Here is a 14,952-nt window from a genome sequence, read left to right on the forward strand (position 1 = left end):
ATAAACTTTCCTTAAAAGACTAAAATTCCGGCCGGGTCCGGTGGCTCATGCCTGTAATCCCAGCACTTTGGGAGGCCGAGGCGGGCGGATCACGAGGTCAGGAGTTTGAGACCAGCCTGACCAACATGGTGAAACCCTGTCTCTACTAAAAATACAAAAATTAGTTGGGCATGGTGGTGCGTGCCTGTAGTCCCAGCTACTCAGGAGGCTGAGGCAGAAGAATGGCTTGAACTTGGGAGGTGGAGGTTGCAGTGAGCTGAGATCGTGCCACTGCACTCCAGCCTTCCAGCCTGGGCGAAAGAACAAGACCATGTCTCAAAAAAAAAAAAAAAAAAAGACTAAAATTCCCAATTCCTTATAAAAAATATATTATTGCCCTCAGCCCCGATGGCCACTGGCAAAGACTTTTATTTCCCAATGGATGAGAGAGCCTCCTTCATCTTCTCCGTCATAGTTGGGATGAGGTGCCTGTGGTCATCCACACACTTGGTCACACCACCGTCCAGCTTCTGCTTCACCTGAAGCTCCTTACTCCCAGCATCTATTGAATCTTTGGCTCTGTCATTGCAATGCGTGGTGCACTGGACCAGGTGGTCCTGGAACTTCTCCAACTCACTGGTGACCAAAGCCTGGGCTTCAGCCAGAGGCACATGGCGGCGCTCCATGCACTGGTGCACCTGCTGCATGGAGGCCTGACTGTCCTCACAACAGCTGGTGCTGCACGAACATGAGACAATGCATCTGCCAGATGTTCTCTCTCTCCAGACTCTTCACCATGGAGTCCACCGCCTCCTGCACCCGCAGCTGCTGCAGCTCTGCAGTGACGACCCTGTGCTGCCCCAGTTATTTGGACTTTTATAAATCTTTTTTTTTTTTTTTTTTTTTGAAACAGAGTCTCACTCTGTTGCCCATGCAGTGGCATGATCTCAGCTCACTGTAACCTCTGCCTCCCGGGTTCAGGCAATTCTCCTGCCTCAGCCTCCCGAGTAGCTGGGATTACAGGCATGTGCCACCACGCCTGGCTAATTTTTGTATTTTTAGTAGAGACGGGGTTTCGCCATGTTGGACAGGCTGGTCTCGAACTCCTGAGCTCAGGTGATCCACCAGCCTCAGCCTCCCGAAGTGCTGGGACTATAGACATGAGCTACTGCACCCGGCTGACTTTTATAAATCTTGGCCATGGCCACGTGTGGTAGACAAAATAATGTCTCCCCCTTACTTCCCAAGAAGAGCTCCATGTCTCAATCCCCAGAAGCTGTGACTGCGTCATGCCACATGGCACAGGGGCTCGGCGGCTCACCAGCAACCTTAACCCAAGAGAGTATCCTGGAGGATCTGGGTGGGCCCAGTGTGGCCACAGGATCCTTAAAAGCAGAGGAGGGAGGAAGAGTGGGAGAAAGAGCTTATGGGGACAGAGGAAGTCAGGGGATTCTATGCTGCTGGCCCTGAAGACAGAGGAAGGGCCACAAGCCAGAGCAGAATCTGCTCTGCCTCCCTGGGTAGTTGGAGAGGCAATAGCAGATAATGAGAGCAAAGACTTGGGTAGCTCTTGCAATCCTCAGGGGACTCTAGGAGGCAGAAAATCCAATCACCCGGTTTTACTGATAAGGAAACCAAAGCACATAGAGGTTAAGTGACTTGCCCAAGGTCACAGAGGAAGTGGGTGGCAGAGTGGGATTGCACACGCCTGTAAACTCAGCTACTCGAAAGGCTGAGGCACGAGAATCGCTTGAACCCAGGAGGCAAAGGTTGCAGTGAGCTGAGCTTGCACACTGTACTCCAGCCTGGGTGAAAGAACAAAATCCCACCTCAAAAAAAAAAGAAAATTATCTACAGGGTCCTTCATAGGGAACTCACAAGATGATTCTAGGTCAAGAAGAGCCAAGGCATCCCTGGAGAACAGGGGAAGGGAACAAGCTCTATCTGATGCCAAGACTTATAGCCTGTAGACAAGGGAGTGCTGGCATGGAGCAGACCAACAGACTGATGGACAGAAGATGGAGCCCAGAAACAGGTCCACACGCACACACAACAAAGCTGGCAACTGGGAAAGAGGAGCATTCCCACACATGGTCCCAAGCCACTCAGCTGTCTACATAATGGACAAAGTGAAACTGGATCCCTACCTCACACCAAGCACAAACATCAATTCCAGGTGAACTAAGGACTTAAACAGGAAAGGCAAAGCCTATTTTAGCAAAGATCATTCAAAATCATGTTTATGATCTTGAGATAGGTAAGCAATTCTTAAACATGACACACAAAACACTATCATAAAGGGAAAAAAGTATGATTTTGATTACATTAAAAACAAGGACTTTAAAAAGAACCTTATTAATAAATTAATGATGAGACATTAATTAACATAAGCCACAAACTGTGAGACCCGCCTCACTGGGTGTCTAGGGTGCAGTCCTCACAGTTGAGCACACCCTCTTTATGGAAACATGCTCTTCCTGACTTTTTTTTTTTTTTTTGAGACAGAGTCTTGCTCTGTCACCCAGGCCGGAGTGCAGTAGCAGCCCACAGGTTTTCCATTCAAGGTGCTTTCCCTGACAATCCCACTCTGCCACCCACTTCCTCTGTGACCTTGGGCAAGTCCCTTAACCTCTATGTGCTTTGGTTTCCTCATCAGTAAAGCCGGGTGATTGGATTTCCTGCCTCCTGGAGTCACCTGAAGATTGCAAGAGCTACGTAAGTCTTTGCTCTCATTATCTGCTATTGCCTCTTCAACTACCCAGGGAGGCAGGGCAGATTCTGCTACCCCAATGACAAGGGATGTGGGGCCCAGAGAGGCTCAGGAACCGTGCCCAGGACACACAGCTGTCTGTTGGGGATGCAGGTCGCCATCTTCCTGCCAAGGTAGAGTGAGGCCTGCAGTCTCCACGTGTCTACTCAGCTCTTTCACACCAACACTTTCAGGAGAGAAAAATAATTATTAACTGCAGAGGCTTAATGAGGATATGGAGCTGCAAGGCTTTCTAATACCAATAATTTGTACCTATTTAAGAGCAAAGGTGTAACAACAAAGGCACTGGCACCGACAGGCTCAGATGCCACATCCCTTGCCTCCAGGTAAAGGAACACAACTGTCAATTTCACCGAGCACAGAACGTTCCCAGGCTCCCACGGGCTCCCACGCTCCGCCCCGGCTCTCAGACTCACCTGTAGGGAGGAGCGCCCCAGGCCTTCCGCCCAGAAATCCAAGGGTACAGGGCAAGAGAAGGGGAGCTGCTGGGGAGAGCCGTTATGACGGTGGGGACGGGTCCGAGGTCTGAACTGGGCACCAGTAAACATGGCATCCACAGGGCCCACCAGCCCCAGCTGCTCAGTCCCAAGCAAGACCACTGGGAGGGTCCTGCAGGGGACAGAGTCCCTCCTTCCACCAGCCCAGCTCAGCCCCTGGCGGCAGCTGCTTCGGGCCCAGCCCTCCCCAGAAATGCAGGCTGCAGCATCTGCCGGGAACTTGGAGGAGCCACCCCTCCTAGCCCTGAAATGTGTCCCCACTCAGGGGCCCTGAAATCTCTTCCAGAATAATTTCACAGAAACCTCTTTTGAAATGCAAATACCACAGAGAGGCTATATTAAGCCACTGACCCCTGGTAGGGTTAGTGCCTCAAGTTAGAGCTGGGGGCAGCCCGGGACAGCCTGGCAAGGGGCAGCTGCACTCACATACCATGAGGGCGACCTGGCCCACTCACTGCAGCACCTGTTTTGTCTGGGCATGGGGGTTCTGCCCCAGAGACCCTGTGGCCATCAGAGATGCTGGAGTGAGCCCTCACAGGGACCCCACCCAGGTGCTGGGGAGGTCCGGCTGCTGCCTGAGGTCTCCAAACACTACCGAAGCCCCCCTCCAAGAACAAGGAGATCATCCTTGTTACTTCCAGGGACGCCTCCCTCCAATTTAGTGAATGGTAAACAAATCATTTTCTTAGGGGGAAAAGATCAAATATTGGCCCAGACGTCTATTAATTTGCAACTTGCATCGAAACTGCTGAGAACAGAAAAGCCAAGATTTCGTTTTTCTAGTTAAATATTTGCTGAGAAAATTCCAGTCCTAAATTTCAAGAGACTGATTCGGCATGACATTAGAAGGGTCATTTTAGATGATTAACTAGAGGCTCTCGTGGAACAAACCTGAGAGAAAGATGACGCGGTCCTCCCCGTGAAACGCTCAGTTTTAGCCAACAGAGAAAGTGTGTGTGTTAGCATCCTTGCTTTTGTCTTGATTGCAGCTTCGAGGTTTTTCTGCAGTTGAGTATTTTAATTTATTTCTTTCGGGCCTCTCTCCCCTGCCACCTCCAGATGGTGAGATTCGTTTCCAGTATTCAAAGACTAGAACAAAAACTCTCACCTCACATTGGGTTCTGCTGAAGACAAGCCCTCCATCCTGACCTTGGCTCTGGTTCCTCTTCTGAGGCCTTTGTGAGCGGCCCCCTCAACTCCCTCTCCCTGAGGCTAATGAGCTGGACGCCTATGTGGAAACCAGTGAGTAAGAAGATTCAAGCAATGACTCAAAGCTCCGTTTGGACGGGAGGAGGCCCTTGTGCCCGGGAGGCTGCATGCGGGGCTGCCAGGCAGCTGTTGTCTGGCTCATTACGGAGGATCCAGGAGAGAAGTGAACGTCACAAGTGAAGCTGAAAATAAAATCTGGCTGGCTGACACCTCCCCTTTCATCACACATCCCATGCCTGAGCATCTCCAAATTGCCGAGGAGCAAAAGCTCATCTCCAAGACAGGCGGCCAGCAGGCTCCATGCACCTCTCCATCCACACCTGCGCTGTCTGCGCCTGTGGGGCTTGTGCGGCGGGGACCACTGATGCTCAGGTTCTGCACAGTGTCTCCCACAGTCTGGGGAAATGGGCGCACTGGAGCCATCAGACCCGGCAGAGGGAGAAACAGAACCCTGTTCTGCAAACGTGAACCAGTTTTGGTCAGCATGTCTTGCTTGTGTTGTTTGTTTATGACAGTGACACGTGTCATGGCCCAAACTAATCTGCTCTTAATATGCTAATATGCTCTAACCTTTCAGGTCCCTTTTTTTTTTTTTTTTTTTTTGAGACGGAGTCTCGCTGTGTCGCCTTTTTTTTTTTTTTTTTTTTTTTGAGACGGAGTCTCGCTGTGTCGCCCAGGCTGGAGTGCAGTGGCGTGATCTCGGCTCACTGCAAGCTCCGCCTCCCAGGTTCACACCATTCTCCTGCCTCAGCCTCCCAAGTAGCTGGGACTACAGGCGCCCGCCACCTCGCCCAGCTAATTTTTTGTATTTTTTTAGTAGAGATGGGGTTTCACCGTGTTAGCCAGGATGGTCTCAATCTCTTGACCTCGTGATCCACCCGCCTCGGCCTCCCAAAGTGCTGGCATTATAGGTGTGAGCCACCACACCCAGCCTCAGGTACTTTTTAAAGTCATGCACCAAGGCCAGGCGCACTGGTTTATGCCTGTAATCCCAGCACTTTGGGAGGCGAGGCGAGTGGATCACTTGAGGCCAGGAATTTGAGACCAGACTGGCCAACATGGTGAAACCCCATCTCTACTAAAAATACAAAAATTAGCTGGGCGTGGTGGTGGGCGCCTGTAGTCCCAGCTACTCAGGAGACTGAGGCAGAGAACTGTTTGAGCCTGGGAGGCAGAGGTTGCAGTGAGCCAAGATCATGCCCCTGTACTCCAGCCTGGGTGACAGACTGAGACTCTGTCTCAAAAAACATAAAGGCTGGACGCAGGGGCTCACGCCTGTAATCCCAATACTTTGGGAGGCCAAGGCAGGCGGATCACCTGAGGTCAGGAGTTTGACACCAGCTTGGCCAACATAGTGAAACCCCCTCTCTACTAAAAATACAAAAATTAGCCGGGCGTAGTGGCACGCACCTGTAATTCCAGCTACTCGGGAAGCTGCTGCAGGAGAATCGCTTGAACCCAGGAGGTGGAGGTTGCAGTGAGAAGAGATCGTGCCACTGCACTCCAGCCTAGGCGACAGAGCAAGACTCCATCTCAAAACAAAAATATTAAAATAAAGTCATGCATCAGGACACGTCCACACAGGATGTCTTCTGAAATGGCTCCAGGCCCATATTCCCCCACCTCTCTCCAACAGTTTCTGTTCTGTCCCCCGCTCCCCACTCATCACACATTTACTGAGCACCTACTGTGTGTCTTGTCCCGCCCCCTGCCCCCCTCCACTTCCTGCCCTCACTCCCACTCCCACACACCCAAGATCTCAAGAACAGCAGCTCCAAATTCTTCCCATGGCAACTTTGGCTCAGATCTGGACAGATGGAAGAGCTGACGCTAATATCACATATCCTGCTATTATATGATTAAGAGATGACTTACAAGTAACAAATTGGATTTCCCTCTTAGAGTACCCCAAGGGTCCTGAAAGAGGATTTCAGTTCTCATGCTAATTAATGCAGCTGACGATGTTTGCAATTCACTCATAATTAAAAACTATTTGGTATAATATCTTTTTAAAGATTCTAATCTGCAACCTAAACTCAAAGAAACTCTAATTAAAATTGCCATCACTCATTAATTCAACAAACGTTTGCAGGCCCTGTGTGTGCGAGGCTGAGATCTAGGAATGCCAAGAAGGAAAAACCATAGTCCTGCCCTCAAGGTGTCCTTGGCCTGGTGGAAAAGACAAATGGGGCCAATTAGCATGGTGAGCCCCATGGGGGAGTGGAGTCCAGGGTGCAGGTGGGGGGTGTGGGGGAGTGGAGTCCAGGGTGCAGGGTGGGGGAGGGGTGTCCGGCTGATGGGGCTGTGGGGGAGGGGTGTCCAGCTAATGGGGGTATATGGGAGGGGTGTCCAGTTGATAGGGTGTTGGGGAGGGGTGTCCAGCTAATGGGAGTGTGGGGAGGGATGTCCAGGGTGCTGACAGGATCAGCTGACAGGGGTGTGAGGGAGGGGTGTCAAGTGCCAATGGAGGCACGGGGAGGGGGCCTGCCCTGCACCTCAGTTTCAGGGGAGGGCTCTGCAGGCTGACAGCAGCTGGGTGACAGCAGGAAGCAGCTGTGGTCAGCACCTGCTCAGGGCTGGCATCCATCCTATTGTCTCACTGAAACTCATGACAGTGGGAGGTGCAGGTGCCCCCCAGATAGTCCCCAGAGCCAGTGCTACATGGGAAGCCCTGCCCTCTTGAGGACAGGGGGATGGTCTTGGGGGATGAGAGTCCCACTAAGGAGCTGAGCCCTTCCTGCTCCTAAGGCCGCAGCTGCCCTGCTCGCCTACAGCCAGCGAGTGCGCACAGGAGGCCACCGTAGTGCCATAAAGCGTGCACCTAGGCGTGCGTGCCAGGGAGCTCAGTGGGACGGTTCGGCGAGAACACGGCTTGAACCCACACCAAGGCTGGACTCGGCACAGGCCAGAGAGAAGCCCCACAGGCCTGGCTGAGGGACACAAAAAGAACAAACACACAACCCGCGCCAGTCTTCTGGGAAAGTCCCCAGAAGCAGCAGTTTCTATGACACAGCAGTGACCACTCCCGTGCCGCAGCCCTGCCGCCCCTCCTTTTTCTTTTCTTTTTCTTTTTTTTTTTTTGAGACAGATTCTTGCTCTGTCGCCCAGGCTGGAGTGCAGTGGCGCAATCTCGGCTCACTGCAAGCTCCACCTCCCAGGTTCATGCCATTTTCCTGCCTCAGCCTCCAGAGTAGCTGGGACTACAGGCGCCCGCCACCATGCCCGGCTAATTTTTTCTATTTTTTAGTAGAGACGGGATTTCACCGTGTTAGCCAGGATGGTCTCAATCTCCTGACCTTGTGATCCGCCCACCTCAGCCTCCCAAAGTGTTGGGATTACGGGCGTGAGCCACCGCGCCCAGCCCAGCCCTGTCCTTTTGAGCATGCAGCAGTTGGGGTCACCGTGGCAGTAAGGGACATGTCAGCTCAGGCCCCCAGACACACCCACACCCCACGGCAGGGCAGGGCCACCTTCCTGCTGGTCACCCAGACTAACCCAAAGAATAACTGCAATTCAGCTCTTCCAAATGCACGATTATTTCCCGTTTGGAACCCGGCTTAGGGATGGTGAAGTGCCCTTCCTCTGCTTGTAATGATAAGCCAACAAACTGTTCTTGTCCTCAATTCCTCCTCATCACAATCAAAACTGCCAGCTGGTCATTGTCCTGGGGCACCTTCCCCCGGCTCAGCAGGGCAGGTGGATGCCATGCTCTCTGACGAGGACACTTTTGACTATTAACCCACCCGGCCTTCCCACCCTCCTGCCCTGGCTGGAGAAGAAATTGCAATCTGTCACCACCATGAAGCACTTGCTGAAGCTGGGGAGAAGAAGGCCCCAAGCTCGGGGGCCCCAAACCTCTCCCAGGTGCCCCTCCTAACTACAGGACATCCACTGCTTGGATTCTGAGGGCCCCTGGTGGCCCCAGACTGCCCCAACTCAGAGGTAAGACAGGGCCCACACTTGGAAAGAGCTGGGTTTCTCTCACACCGGCTCCTGGGGGCAGCTCAGACTCTGCCAGGAAAACGCCCATCTTTGGCTGGGCGCAGTGGCTCATACCTGTAATCCCAGCACTTTGGGAGGCCAAGGCAGGTGGATCACCTGAGGTCAGGAGTTTGAGACCAGCCTGGCCAACATGGTGAAACCCCATCTCTAGCAGGGGGTGGTGGCGCACACCTGTAATCCCAGCTACTTGGGAGGCTGAGGCATGAGAATTGCTTGATCCCGGGAGATAAAAGGCTGCAGTGAGCCAAAATTGTGCCACTGCACTCCAGCCTGGCGACAGATCAAGATTCCTTCTCAAAAAAAAAAAAAAAGCCCATCTTTCCTGCAATCTGTGGCCTCCAGGTTCCAAGGACAATAAACTCCCGGGTCCAGATGTGCTGCCCAGCCTGGTTAGTGGGAAAGCGTCCTCCTGGCCATCTCAGCATCTGCCCCTGCAGTGGGAACACCTAACGTGGCCACCCCACAGGGCTGCACAGAGACCCAGCGAGCCCCTTTCTGACAACCAACGTTCTCAAGTGCAAAGTATGCACATGTTGACATGGCACTTCTACCTGGAGTGCATGGGTCCTGGTCTCCTCCAGCCATAAGACACACTCAGACACACAGGGTCTTGCCCTCTAATTTCCATCTCATGAGACAGGAGCCAAGAGAGGGATTCCCCAGGGTCACCTGGAGAGGTTTTTTATTTTTTATTTTTTTAAATTTTCATTTCTGAGACAGAGTCTCGCTCTGTCACCCAGCCTGGAGTACAGCGGCGCAATCTTGGCTCACTCCAACCTCCGCCTCCCGAGTTCAACCAATTCTTCTCCCTCAGCCTCCTGAGTAGCTGGGACTATGGGCACCCACCATCTCGTCTGGCTAATTTTTGTATTTTTAGTAGAGACGGGGTTTCACCACGTTGGTCAGGCTGGTCTCAAACTCCTGACCTCAGGCGAGCCGCCCCCCTCGGCCTCCCAAAATGTTGAGATTAGCCAACCGGAACCCACTTTTCAAGCAGGACCTGGGAGGGAAATATTCTAAGCAGAGTGGGCGTCGTGGAGCCTCCCTCAGGCATGGCTGCGCGCGCCACACCTGCAGACTTAGGAAGGTGGTGGGTGTGTGGGGACACTTTAAAATACCATAAAAATCTACAAAACCAACTCCTGCAGCCACCACAGGCTGCAGAGTGAGTTTCTGGTTTTGCCACTCTTGTGAACCACCACCCACCATCAAGCACCCAGCTCGCCTGGGGCTGCTGCAAGTGCCGCACCCTGATCCTCCAGGCAGTCCGAATGGCCTGGTGTCATTTTCCCTGCTCTACAGACCAGGTCTCAGAGGATCAGGAGGTCCAGTGACTTGCCCAAGGCCACCTGAGGGCTGCCTCTGCACCCACAGGCAGGGGATTTTGTTCCCCTACAAGTTCAGGACCTCGGGAGTCAGGAGGCGCCTGCAAATGGGGGGCCCCCCAACATCCAAGCTCGCCAGGTCTCCTGAGGCAGCTTCTCCACCCCGGGCCCTTGGACATGGCCGGGACACGGAGCAGCATCCCCCACCTCCACCTACCAGATGCCAGTAGCACTGCCCTCCATACTGTGACAAACGAAACATCTCCAGACATGGCCACATGTCTCCTAGGGGGAAAAGCACCCCCATCTGAGTGCCACTGTACTAAAGAAATCTAGCCAGAAAGTCACTTTTTTTTTTTTTTTGAGACAGAGTCTTGCTCTGTCACCCAGGCTGGAATGCAGTTGCAAGCTCTGCCTCCCGGGTTCAAGTGATTCTCCTGCCTCAGCCTCCCGAGTAGCTAGGACTGCAGGCGTCCACCACCACACCTAGCTAATTTTTGTATTTTTAGTAGAGATGGGGTTTCACCGTCTTAGCCAGGCTGGTCTCGATCTCCTGACCTTGTGATCCGCACCGCCTCGGCCTCCCAAAGTGCTGGGATTACAAGCGTGAGCCACTGCGCCCGGCCTCTAATGTTTGTATTTTTAGTAGAGATAGGGTTTCACCATGTTGGCCAGGCTGATCTCGAACTCCTGACCTCAGGTGATCCACCTGCCTCAGCCTCCCAAAGTGCTAGTATTATAGGCGTGAGCCACCGTGTCCCACCTCTCTATTCTTTTTAATATTTTCAGGTAAGTGACGTCCTTCCAGGCTTCACCCCACGTCTGTTTCACCAGCACCTCGCAAGTGCCCAGCAAAAGGCTGGGCAAGGCTGATCTAAGACACACAAGGAAACAACTGCCACGAGAAGGCAACAGTCAGGGAGCTGCGACCTGCAACGGCAGAAGCAGGGCGTTCCCTCGGGGCTGCTTCCCAGGCTCCAACAGGTCTGCAGGCTCAGTCATTCCTCCAGGAATGAAGCCGGCCAACATGCCAGATGCTACCAGACAGAAGATCTCCACGTTCACAGGCTAGTCTCATTTCAAAACACAAGTTCCACTTCTCATTGTAAAATTCTCCTTTAAAATATGTCAGCCCTCAGTGGTCTCAGTTACATGTTTCATATCTATGTACACTAACAACATGGGGCACACTGATACACAGTCCTGCTTTAATTCCCAGCGCAAAGTCTTTCTGGCCTAATTTCAACCAGGGACAGAAATTACCTCTTTTTTCTTTTCCATAAAAATGCACCCCTTTGTTTTAAAAACTGGTAGTTTGTGTCATTCCCACCTGGATATATATTCTTCCAGATTAGAAACAGGCTCTTGGGGCCAGGCGTGGCGGCCCACGCCTGTAAACCCAGCACTTTGGGAGGCTGAGGCAGGCAGATCACCTGAAGTCAGGAGTTCAAAACTAGCCTGGCCAACATGGTGAAACCCCGTCTCTACTAAAAATAACAAAAATTAGCTAGGCGTGTAAGTAATCCCAGCTACTTGGGAGGCTGAGGCAGGAGAATCGCTCGAGGCAAGATCCACCGTGCCTGGCCGAAACCCAGGAGGACGGGAGAGGATGCCAACAGCGAGCCAAGATAGCCAAGATCACGCCACTGCACTCCAGTCCGCTGGCCTACCTGGCTGTCCTTGGCCACGCCTAATTACAGTGGCTCTATAACAAGCCTTGACATCCAGCCAACCAATTCCTCCCACCTTGGCTCTTCCTCAAAGTGGCCTTGGCTATTCTCAGCAAATTTTATTTACAGATAAATTTTAGAATCAGATTGTCAATTTTTTTCAACTTCCTCTAAATTATTCTGTACCAATTTGATTGGTACTGCACTGAATCTACAGACCAGTCTGGGGAGAAAGGATATCTTTATAACATTGAGTCTTCTAATCCATAAACATGGTTAAGCCCTCCATTTATTTAAGTCCTTCTTAATTTATTTTATTTTTTTGAGATGTAGTCTCATTCTGTTGCCCAGGCTGGAATGCAGTGGTATGATCTAGGCTCACTGAAACCTCTGCCTCCCAGGCTCAAGCAATTCTCATGCCTCAGCCTCCAGAGTAGCTGGGATTACAGGCATGCCACCACGCCCGGCTAATTTTTGTATTTTTAGTAGAGACCGAGGTTTCACCACGTTGGCAGGCTGGTCTCGAACTACTGACCTCAAGTGATCTGCTCGCCTCGGCCTCCCAAAGTGCTGGGATTACAGTCATGAGCCACTACACCCAGCCCTGAATTTCTCTGAGTAACATTTTATAGTGTTCTGCCCATCTTTCATTAGATTTATTCTTGGTTATGTTATCTTTTTATACTATTGTAGTTATATATTTCACTTTTCATTTATTGCCAGCACACAGAAACACATTTTTAAAAATAGTACAATCGTGCATCACTTAAAGACTCGGGAAAACATTCTGAGAAATGCGTTGTTAGATGACTTCATCGTTGGGTGAACATCACAGAGTGTCCTTAGACAAACCTAGCTAGACCCAGCTGGTACAGCCTACTACACACCTAGGCTGTGGTATAACTGGCTGCTCCTAGGCTTAGACCCAGCTGGTACAGCCTACTGCACACCTAGACTGTGGTATAACCGACTGTTTCTAGGCTTACACCCTGCTGGTACAGCCTACTACACACCTAGGCTGCCAGCTGGTACAGCCTACTACACACCTAGACTGTGGTATAACCGAGTTCTCCTAGGCTTAGACCCAGCTGGTACAGCCTACTACACACCTAAGCTGTGGTATAACCGAGTGCTTCTAGGCTTAGACCCAGCTGGTACAGCCTACTGCACACCTAGGCTGTGGTATAACCGACTGTTTCTAGGCTTACACCCTGCTGGTACAGCCTACTACACACCTAAGCTGTGGTATAACTGATTGCTTCTAGGCTTAGACCCAGCTGGTACAGCCTACTGCACACCTGGACTGTGGTATAACCAACTGCTTCTAGGTTACACACTTGTACAGCATGTTACTGTACTGAGTACTGTAAGCAACTGTAATACAATGGTAGATATTTGTAAATCTAAACATATCTAAATACAGGAAAGGCACAGTGGGAACATGGTATAACATTAAGAACAGTACACCTATATAGGGTACTTACCAGGAATGAAGCTTTCAGGACTGGAAGTTGCCCTGGGTAAGTGGGTGAGTGGTGAGTGAATGTGAAGGCCTAGGACACGACTGTGCACTCCTGCAGACTTCATCAACACTGAACACTCAGGCTGCACTACATTTATTCAGAAGATTTTTCTTGGCCAGGCACAGTGGCTCACGCCTGTAATCCCAGCACTTTGGGAGGCCGAGGCAGGCAGATCACCTGAGGTCAGCAGTTCGAGACCAGCCTGGCTAACATGATGAAACCCGTTTAGCCAGGCATGTTGGTGGGCGCCTATAGTCCCAGCTACTTGAAGGCTGAGGCAGAAGAATCGCTTGAACCTGGGAGGCGAAGGTTGCAGTGAGCCGAGATGGTGCCATTGCACTCCGCCTTGGGCAAAACGAGTGAAACTCCATCTCAGAAAATATATTTTTTTTCTTTATTTGATACTAAATTAACCTTAGCTTACCATAACTTTTTTACTTTATAAAGTTTTTAATTTAAAAAATTTCTTGGCTGGGCATGGTGGCTCATGCCTGTAATCCCAGCGCTTTGGGAGGCCAAGGCGGGCGGATCACCTGAGGTCAGGAGTTCAAGACCAGCCTGGCCAAGATGGTAAAACCCTGTCTCTACTAAAAATATAAAAATTAGCTGGACATGGTGGTGCATGCTTGTAATCCTAGCTACTCGGGAGGCTGAGGCAGGAAAATCACTTGAACTCAGGAGGTGGGGGTTGCAGTGAGCCAAGATGGCACCACTGCACTCTGCACTCCAGCCTGGGCAACAGAATGAGACTCTGTCTCCAAAAAAAAAAAAAAATTGACTCTTTTTTAGCAAGACTTAGCTTAAAACACACATTGTACAGCTGTTCAAAAATATTTTCTTGGGCCAAGCACAGTGGCTTACACCTGTAATCCCAGCACTTTGGGAGGCCGAGGCAGGTGGATCACCTGAGGTCAGGAGTTCGAGTCTAGCCTGGCCAACATGATGAAACCCTGTCTCTACTAAAAATACAAAAACTAGCCCGGTGTGGTGGCATATACCTGTACTCCCAGCTACTCAGGAGGCTGAGGCAGGAGAATCACTTGAGCCCAGGAGACGGAGGTTGCAGTGAGCCAAGATCACGCCACTGCACTCCAGCCTGGGTAACAGAGTAAAACTCTATCTCAAAAAATATATATTTTTTTTCTTTCTTTATATCCTTATTCTATAAGCTTTTATCTATTAAATATTTTTTTACTTTGTGTTAAAAACCAAGACATAAACACACACCTTAGCCTAGGCCTACGCGGGGTTAGGATCATCAGTAACACTGTCTTCCGCCTCCGTATCTTGCCCCATCGGGAAGTCTTCACAGGCAACAGCACACAGGGAGCTGTCACCATCTATACTAATAATGCCTTCTTCTGGAAAACCTGAAGGGCCAGACTGAGGCTGTTTTACAGTTAACTTTTTTTTTAATATAAGTAGAAGGAGTACACACTGAAATGATAATAATGAGTATAGTACAGTAAATATATACAGTAAATAACCAGTAACACAATCATTTATTGTAATGATCAAGTATTAGGGACTATACATAACCATGTGTGCTAGAATTTTATACGACTGGTAGCACAGGTTTGCTTACACCAGCAACACCACAAACACGCGAGTAATGTGTGGCGCTATGACATTACCATGGCTGTGACTGTAAGGAAGCAGTGAGAATTTTTCAGCTCCATTATAATCATATGACACCACCATCCTATATGCAGCCCGTCCTTGACAGAAACATCATTATGCCTCACTTCACTATGAGTATCCAGCAATCCTGCTGAAAGCATTTACTATTTAATCACTTATTTGCATGTTTTATTTTATGTTCTTTATATGTAACTTTATCACCTGTGAATAACAGCAATGTTATCTCATCCTTTTCAACGTTTATAGCAATTCTTTTTCTTGTCTTACTGCACTGGCTGAGACTTCCATTACAATGTTGTATACCTGGGACTTAATACAAAGTCTGGCAGGGAGAAT

At 50.5% G+C, this 14,952-nt stretch overlaps 1 protein-coding gene across 1 annotated transcript in view; it reads right to left on the bottom strand.

Annotated features, from left to right (window-relative positions):
- Positions 1-14,952, bottom strand: part of CELSR1 (cadherin EGF LAG seven-pass G-type receptor 1) — a 181,932-nt gene that overhangs the window by 127,071 nt on the left and 39,909 nt on the right. The gene's annotated exons all lie outside the window — the stretch shown is intronic.

This window comes from Hylobates moloch, unplaced genomic scaffold, assembly GCF_009828535.3.
Source record: "Hylobates moloch isolate HMO894 unplaced genomic scaffold, HMol_V3 SCAFFOLD_19, whole genome shotgun sequence".
NCBI lineage: Eukaryota > Metazoa > Chordata > Mammalia > Primates > Hylobatidae > Hylobates > Hylobates moloch.